Consider the following 9,678-nt stretch of genomic DNA (forward strand, 5'->3'; position numbering starts at 1 on the left):
ACCGTGCTCATCGAAATGGGCTAGAACAGGTGGCGATTGGAGACGGAGACGCAGCTCGGCAAAAGCAGCTTCTTGCTCGTGACTCCAAACAAAAGGGGTGTGGGTGTCTCCCTGGGTGAGCCGAGTCAGCGGTTCAGCAAGATCAGCGAAGTTATCGATAAAACGCCGGTAATAACTGCACAAGCCGAGAAATCTGCGAACATCTTTCTTGTCACGTGGAATCGGAAATTCCGCAACAGCAGTGAGCTTGTCAGTGTCGGGCTTCACGCTTGCAGCGCTTATGACATGACCGAGGAATTTAAGCTCTCGGTAGCCAAAGTGACATTTCTGTGGCTTAAGTGTCAAGTTAGCGGATCGAAGGGCTTCGAGTACTGATCGCAGGCGCTTAAGATGTTGTGCAAACGATTCTGCGAAGACCACCACGTCATCTAGGTAGACTGGGCAACACTGCCATTTAGGCCGGGCAGGGACAGTGTCCATCATCCGCTGAAATGTGGCCGGCGCGGAACAAAGTCCGAAAGGTAGAACTTTAAATTCGTAAAGGCCGTCGGGTGTGACAAAGGCCGTCTTCTAACGATCTCGCTCATCTACCTCAATCTGCCAGTAGCCACTTTTTATATCGATGGACGAAAAGTACTTCGCACGCCGAAGGCGGTCGAGAGAGCGGCGTCAATCCGCGGCAAGGGGTAAATATCCTTCCTGGTTACGGTGTTCAGCTTGCGGTAATCGACGCAAAAACGTAACGTGCCGTCTTTCTTTTTAACTAGAACGACAGGGGAAGACCATGGGCTATTTGAAGACTGGATAACATCATCTTCGAGCATTTGTTGAACTTGTGACTTAATAACTTCGCGCTCGGTCGAAGAGACGCGGTAGGTGTGCTAGTGGATTGGGCGCATATCATCGAACGTCACGATCTTGTGCTTGGCAATGGGAGTCTGATGCACTTTTGACGATGGTGCAAAACACTCTCTGAACTCGAGTAACAATGAAAACAGCTGTTCACGCTGGCTCACCGATAGCTCTGAGCCTGAGGTTGTCGAGGGATGTCGGCGGTGACACGGTTTCTGTGGACAAGCACTCGGAGACTTCAGATATGCGTTCCGCGAAAACTACGGAAGTGTTCCGAAAAAGGTGTCGATACTCGTGCGAAAAATTGGTAACAAGTACCTTGGACTGACCACAGTTAAGATGGATCAAACTACGAGCCACGCAGACTCCCTGCGTCAACAGTAATGAGACGTTAGTTTCAGCTATTGCGTCACCATCGTGTGAAGTGCATTGCATTTGACATTAAAGAAAGGGGCTGGTTCGGGGTGGCAGCGTGACACTGTCCGCATAAACTCGAAGCACATTGAGTGGTCGCTATGTACATCTGAGGGCCACTGCTTTCTCAGTAGAAAACGAGACCTTAAAATCCCGGAGGTCAATAATTGCGCCATATTCACGAAGAAAATCTACGCCCAGAATTAGGTCACGTGAGAAGCTTTTCAGAACGAGGCAGCTTACCACAAATGTCGACTCTTGAATTTGAACCCTGGCCGTGCACATGCTGTTCGATATTCAAATACGTTAGGGAGAGCTTTTAAAACAACAGCAACATGAATTTTAATTCTTCAAACTGCACTCACTACAACACTGCTCGGAGAGGTCTCAATGAACCATGCACCGGACTGCTCCGTAAACGCTGAGTCTTTCTTCCACTTGAAGGGAGCACGTGCACGAGCGTCCCTCTCGCGCGCCACCCACCGACCACACCACACAACACATGCGCACACAGCCGTACCCCGCGGTGAAGAATGGGCGATTCCAGGCCGTGTACGTCCATCCCTCGTTGTCAGTGGGATGGCCCAAATGTCGTGCCGTGAAGACCGCGGAGGCAGCACCCGGATTATTCAACATGCTCCCCGCCGAATGAGCGCTAGCTCATTAATTTCTGGTTTCCAACGGCTACAAAAAGTACCACCTAGTAAACGAATCATGCAGGATCGCGTTCTTCCATCTCGCCCAGGAAACTTTTCCGTGATGCGACCATTTCTGTGCCTGTTGGATTTCGAGTGCGCAGAGCAGGCTCTCAAGTCGATCCTTTTTCCGATTAAAGTTGCGAATAAAGTGTCGCATCCAGGCTGTGACTCGCTGTAGGCGATTAAGTTTGCTGAAGCACTTAATTTTTATCACCGGAAAAGGTGCTTGTGCTGCGATTGTTACTGGGCCCAGCAGACCGAGGGGATCGAAGATTCTCGCTGAGGCCTGGAGCGCAAAGCGTTTAGTGTTCCTGCTGTCAGTAAGCTCCAGCGCAGTAAGCTCCACTTTCGCAGTTTCATTCTTGCTGAGCTCATTATTTGCTTTGCCCTCGTAAAATATCGTCGCCTCTTCCGTGTCTCTGACTCCGGCTATCAAATCACCGACGTACAGGCAGCTGCCTAAGATTTGTGCGGAGTGAGAGAGGTCCTCAGAGACATTAGCCAGATGTTGTATTGTGGTAGCCAACATGAAAGGACTGCTTGTGGCCCTAAAAGGCACTCTTGTCATGCGCCAGACCTCTATATCACCCTCTGATGAGCCCTCACATGACGCAGAAGAATACCAGAGGAATCGGAGTGTGTCGCGGTCCTCACTTTTGATGCCCCTTTGAAGAAAGGCCTTCCCGATGTAGGCGGTCAATGCAATTTTGTGGCATCTAAAATTCAGAATAAGCCGCAGCAGGTCGGGGTTTCGGTTCGGGCCGGTGCTGAGGGCATCGTTAAGTGACAAGCAGCCTTGTGCTTTCGAAGATGCATCGAACACTATGCGAACTTTGGTGGTAGAGCTCTCTAAACGGAAAACAGCACGATGAGCATATAATACACTCGAGACGAGGTGCTGTCGATTTCGTCGGCTGCAACCCTTTCAGCAAAGTCTTTATCTAGGTAGTCACGGACGGCTGCATCATAGACCATTCGCCTGCTCTTGTTGGGTCTCAGACGCCGCATCAACCAGGCCAGGCGTTCTCTTGCTACAACTTCATTGCTGGCTAGCCCTTGGTCAAGTGCCTTCCACGGGAGGCTCGCCCCGTATCGCCCATCGGTCAAAGTCAGAGAACGAGTGAAGTCTTCTCTCACCTGCGGCTCCTCGCTTCCAAGTAGGCAACTGCTTGAGAAGATACCGAGGCTCTCCAGCTCCCGGAACGCTCGAAGTTCGTCTGACAGGTTGGCGTCCATGTCACAGACGCTGGTGCGCAGAACGGCAACGGTGGAACACGACACGACTGAAGCAGACAGTGGTATCGGGCCTTGCAAGGTCCAGCCGAAGACAGTCTTGAGCGCAACCAAGGCCCCTTGCACTTTCCTTACTTTTGCGTGCACAAAAGTCCTATAATAATCAGAGCCTATCAGAATTTCGATGCCTTGTGTGAAGAGGCGAGTAGGTGAGACGGTGACTTCCACTAATTTCAAATCAGCCACCTGACTCATCTCAACAGCGTTTTCTGGAAGCAGCAGTTGGCCGGAGCAGATTTCTTCAGTTTCGAGGGCTTCGATGCTGTGCTCCTTGCGGTCGTACTGGCTTCGTAGCCGGAGCTTCACTCGGCGTCGGTTTTTCTTTATAACGTTGGTCGAGCCGCCGAAAGGGTAAATGGTCACTTCCACTTCACCGATCACCTCAAGATCCAGTATTCGCGAGAGCTTCTCTGTTATAAACGATCGTTGACTGCCTCCGTCAAAGAGACAGCGAGCTAGGCGTTTTCGTTTCGGTCCGTTGACGCACACCTGCGCCGTCTGCAGCAGCACGGCGTTTTTATTGCTGTTGCTAAGAGACGCTGTTCAGTGCAACCCAGTAGCAGTCTCGCCCTCGGCGTTCGGTGCCGGTGGATCACAATGCGAAGTGATATGTCGTCAGCCACACTTCGCGCAACGTAATGTCCAATTCTTACACCCTTTCGTCATGTGCCCGTTCTTCGCGCAACGGTAGCACCTCCCTTCGTTTCGCAGTTTTATTTTCTTCTCATCAATTTATATCGGAGTATTGCAATCTGTCACCTCATGCCTCTCTGAAGCGCAGAAAGGGCATCTTTCCTTGCTCGATTTGTCACCCACCTGGAGGCTGGCCGCTGAGCCCTTGCCGTAGACGCGCTGTTGGGACGCCGTTCACTGGTGCGGCCAGGTCGCGTTTGCTGAGGAGCGTTCGTGCTTTCTCCGTGCACCTTTTCCCTGCTCTCCACTTCCAGGCGAACTGATTGCAGAATGGCTTGAAGACTCAAGCTGTCGAGCATGTCCTTGTCTGCACTGTGGGCCTTATGGTACTCAACAGCCCATTCGGCCGGCAATACCCGAAACAAAGCCGCGCACAGCAGCGCACCATAGCTGTCCGATTTGACACCTAAAGTTTCAAGTCCTGCGATGTTTCGCAGAACATCATCATGGAGGCGTCGCAGCGCGTTCAATTCACTGAGAGCTCTAACCTGGGGAAGGTTTAACAGCTGCGTAAGGTGTTCTTGCACGAGCACGACCTGACGCCCGAAACGCTCTTGGAGTGTCTTTACAGCATAGTCATAATTCTTCTCCGTCGCCTGGACGCCGGTCAAAGCGGCCGCCGCCTTTCCTGTCACTGCTGTCCGCAGGTACAAGAACGTTTCTACGCTAGTCAAGCCGTTATTCTCGTGGACTGCTTGCCGGAATTGTTGCCAGAATAACGGTTGCCAGTCGAGCTTGTTGCCGCTGAATTTCTGAAGCTCCAGCTTAGGCAACCTCGGTTGTCCCGAACGGGCAGCAGGTAATCTGGACGCGGTTTCTTCTGCATTCAGTGTGCTTGTTGCACCATTACAATTTGTTTCACTGAAATGCCGAAGCCTTGTCCGCATTCGTGTCACGAGAGCTTGGCACTGACGAACACCTTTGTATTCTTCCGCGAGGCCTTCGTCACACACATGAGGCTCAATCAAGGCATCTAACTGTTTCAAATCTCTCGAAACAATGTCCAACTCATCTGAAATTTCCGCGATGAGGTCTCGTTGCTGGGGGCCGAAGTCATCCGCCGTCGTTAGTCGCTCAAGCTCCTCTTTGAGTCGGTTCAGTTCGGCGCGCGTAACTTTTCTCTTTGTTTGGAGACGCTCCATCGCTGTCGTCCGTTGCAGTTGGAACGCTGGTTTCAAGTTGCCGTTGTTCTTCGCTTATTCCCGGGTTTCGGCACCAAAAAATATATGTTCGTTATTCAAAGACGTTAAGGAGAACTTTTAAAAGAACAACAACATGAATTTTAATTCTCCAAACTGCACTCACTACAACACTGGTCGGAGAGCGTCTCAACGAACCATGCACCGCACTGCTCCGTAAACGCTGAGTCTTTCTTACACTTGAAGGGAGCACGTGCACGAGCGTCCCTCTCGCGCGCCACCCACCGACCACACCACACGACACACGCGCACACAGCCGTACCCCGCGGTGAAGAATGGGCGATTCCAGTTCGTGTACGTCCATCCCCCGTTGTCAGTGGGATGGCCCAAATGTCGTGTCGTGAAGACCGCGGAAGCAGCACCCGGATTATTCAACACATGCCTAGAGGAGTACCCAGATGACCACCCGCAGTGCGATCGTGTGTGCTATTCCACGCAGTCAAAACCTTTTTGAGAATTGCGGCAAACTGGCAGCTCAAAATAGAATAATCAGCGCCAGTATCCAACAAAACTCGAACATGGTGACCATCCAGTATTACTGGTATGTCCAACGAAAGCTGCTCGCGAATATCAGGCTTCTGAGTGATTGAGTGCTCGGCGTCGGTGTACGCGGTATGCTTCACCTGCAATTCGTCGTTGTTGCCGGCGCGTTGTTGCGGCGTCCGTCCCACCGGAAATCCGTCGTCGTTGCGGGTGCGTTGTCGCGTCATCTGTTCAACCGGCAATTCGTCGTTGTTGCGGGTGCGTTGTTGCGTCGTCGGTTCCACCGGCAACTCGTCGTTGTGCGGGTGCGTCGTGGTGGCGTCGAGGCAACGTTATAATCTGCAGCCGCGGACTTTTCCAATGTCGATGCGTAGTCTTTCCGTGTCCGCGTCAATGAGGGGGGGGGGGGGGGGGGGGGGGGGTCTCCCGCGCAGCGATGTCCAGCGAGCCTACCCCCGAATGTCGCTGGTTTCAGTTTTCCCGCCGGGGGCTGGGCGATCGGCCCTGCGCTGCCCATGAGGACCTCGCAGCAGATGGCGAAGGGCGAGCCCTGGGCGACGGTGATCGAGACTGCCGCAGACGAGAAGGAACACCACGGCGCTGGCCATTGACGAAATCTTCAACGGCTCGGGGCCGTTCGCCGTAGCGAGGCCGCAGAGAATCGGCGGGAAAACCTTCGAGGCCCAGTCGACGGTAGGGACAGCGCCGATAGACATGACCCGGTTGCGTATTGCCAAACCATATCCCGTAGGCGCACTGGAGCAGACGACGCTCTCAACGAGTTAAACGGCGATAGTTGCTGAAAGGTCTCTCGGAACGCAACCTAAAGGTAACACAGAACGAATAAGAACGCATTTAAAGGCTACCGTTTTCGCCGTTTTGGTGGCGTAATGGATCAACATCACCCATCTATGCTCTGATGCCACTTAAACCTCTGTTCGACTCCTGTGTTGTAATTTTTTCCTAATTTTTTTTTTTTTTTTTTTTTTTTGCAGTTGCCTTCACCACAATTATGTCCTGCCTTCAGTGAGTGTATGTTACCTTTAGGTTGCGTTCACAGACACCATTCTGTAGCAATCGGTATGACAACAGTTGTACTAAGCAATTACATTCCCCGTTATCATTTCCTGCGTCAGTGAGTGTATGTTACCTTTAGGTTGCGTTCAGAGACATCTTTCAGCAACAATCGCCGTTTACAGCGAGCTGTGTTACCTTTAGGTTGCGTTCCGAGAGACCTTTCAGCAACTATCGCCGTTTAACTCGTTGAGAGCGTCGTCTGCTCCAGTGCGCCTACGGGATATGGTTTGGCAATACGCAACCGGGTCGCGTATTAGGACCCGGTTCGCCACAGTAAAAGTATAAAGGCCGTCGGTCGGGAGTAAGCCACTCTCCTGCTTTCCGTCTAGACGGTCGGGAATCCGTTACGTACTGGATCACGGGGGCTGGTGTTGTCGGTGCAGCTACGTTAGCAGGAATGAGGGTGGGCGACTGGGGTGGAGAGTATTGTAGCACCTCGGCGTATGTGGGGCGGTGAGACTCAGGTGGCGTAAGAGGAGGAGCAGGGTGAGGTTCACCGCTTTTAAACGGAGGCCGGAGCGCTTGCTGCACTTCGTCGCGGACAGCGTTTGCAATGGAGGTAGAAGCTGGTTGAGCTGTGCCATACAGCAGTCTGAGTTCGTCGCTCACAATCGAACGTACAAGCTCCCATAGCGCCGAATGCGTCCATGCCATGTGATGGTAATTCGGCAGAGACGGAGGTGGCGTGGACGGTACGATTGTGTGCCGAAGCTCGCTGCTGAAGCACTTTTCCGATCGTGGATGTTTCCGCAAGGAATATTGCGACAGTTTTCGGTGGGCTGCGCACCAAGCCAGCAAAAAGCTGCTCTTTGACGCCAAGCATGAGGTAGCGCAGCTTTTTGTCCTCGGACATTGTAGGGTCTGCCCGCTTTAAGAGGCGTGTCATGTCTTCGATATATGCCGCGACGGTTTCGTTAGGCATTTGAACCCGAGATTGGAGAGCCCGCTCGGCCCGTTCGCGGTGATCTGAGCTACCGTACGCAGCCGTAAGATGACGCTTGAACTCACTCCAGGAAGACAGCTGCCCTTCATGGTTCTCGAACCATGTACGAGCGCCATCCTCAAGGCTGAAGTAGACGTTGCGAAGCCGGGCGGAATCATCCCAGAGGTTGAAGGTACCTACCCTTTCGTAGTGCTGCAACCAGTCGTCGACGTCTTCATAGGTGTCCCCGTGAAAGGTCTTTGGGACGCGGGGCAATATTCATTAAACGTCATTTAATTGTCATCGACCATCTCTCTGTCCTCTGTTCTCCTGTTTTCATCAGCTTGTCGCTTCGTAACAATATAAAAGGCAACGAGATGTCAGCACTCAAGCAATGGCTATATTCAGCAAATATGTGACAAGAACAGCTATTAGTTTGTTCTGTAGAGCGTTCTTGCGGTCGGATACTACCCACGTGGAGTTCTTCAATGCAGAAATAACGAAAGAGGTCGTTATGAAGCACACAACGGCTGTTACTTTTCATATTGAAGGCCATTATTCCTTGGCTAGCTAGTGCATACGTCAACCTGGTGTCTAGTAGGAAGCCTATATTCCGTCTGTGAGCCAGTCAATCGCCGCCTGTTCCCTCGGAATCTTCACCCCCTCCCTGTTCACTGCGGGATTAAAAAGGCGGTCGATGAAAACACACGGCGATTTTCCGCTGACGAGCCAGTGATTGCTCAGGTTTGTGAAGCCATTTATGAAGCATTTCCTTGTTGCGTGGTGCTGCTGACAACAAAATTTCGGTCCCTGACACACGTCTCTATACTTGCCCCTCTAACTCTGCTCGATCCCCCCTGTGGTTTTTCAGTGGTTAGGGGGCTCGATGGCTGTGCCCAATTGGATGTGGAATCGAATCCCTGCCGCGGCGGACGCTTTTCGGTGGAGGCGAAAAGCAAGGCTCCCGTGTGCGGTGCTCAGCGTACGTTAAAAAACCCCAGGTGGCCGCAATTCCCAGAGTCCTCCGCTACGGCGTCTCTCATAGCCTGAGTCGCTTTGGACGTTAAACCGCATAAATCAAAGCAACCAGCTCTGTTAGATGGAACAAGTGCTGCTGCTGGTTTTCACCCCCTTAGCTACAAAGTAGCACTTAATTGGTCCGGGACAATGCGGAGCATGTGTGCGTAAAGAACTATGCGTAATCTCTGTTTCACCTCTCAGCGATCATTTAAATCAAATAAAAACGTGAAATACGTCTACTATGAGCGAGCTGACCGCACTCTGTCTTAGCGGAAGTTTTGCATCTACTGATGCAAAAAACCATTGTAGTGTGCTGGTTGGAGTAATTAATATTCCTTCAATTACACAAAATCTAGCCAAGTGAATAAGTTAAATTGCTTCTAAAAGAACGCAGACCGAAATGTTAATTACGTTGCGGTTCTTGCTTTTGAACAGATTTCTAGCTGGTACAGGAGAATATTTTGAATTCCGGCATTTTCTCGTCAATAGCTTGGTAGAAGGCTTGAACTACAAGGCATTTCCATGAGCCTAGATGGTGCTAATAATATACGTGCAAAATATATGCTTCTGTAATGAATCGGGACGCAGCTATGAAAATACTACAACTGATGACAGGGTTGCTTGTCCCGTCCGAGGTTTTACTTGGTAAACTGAACGTTACTACATGTTGTGACAATAACCTGGAATCGCCTGAGGCCGAAACACTCTTCTTGGAGGTCTTTAAAAGTATGCTGAAAGGAATTAAACGTCAGTCATAGAGAGGGTCGAGATGATGGCGTACATCCACTTATAGTAGCCTCAGTCACTTTTTTGCTTGAGTGATAAACAAGGAAATTGTGAGGACGATCACGACATTTCTTAATGCGAAACTAGAACGTAGCTCTCCAAACTTTTTTTTTTTTTCAAAGTGAAAGAGAACTTACGCGAGGGGCGAGTGCGGTAGGGAGGAGCCCGAAAGAGAGAGAGAGAGTGTGTATTGGGTGTTTTTTTTTTTGAAGCCCGTCTCGGATGTACGATGAGCAAGCGG

The sequence above is a fragment of the Amblyomma maculatum genome, chromosome 1, assembly GCF_055883805.1.
Source record: "Amblyomma maculatum isolate TAMU_Amacu chromosome 1, ASM5588380v1, whole genome shotgun sequence".
NCBI lineage: Eukaryota > Metazoa > Arthropoda > Arachnida > Ixodida > Ixodidae > Amblyomma > Amblyomma maculatum.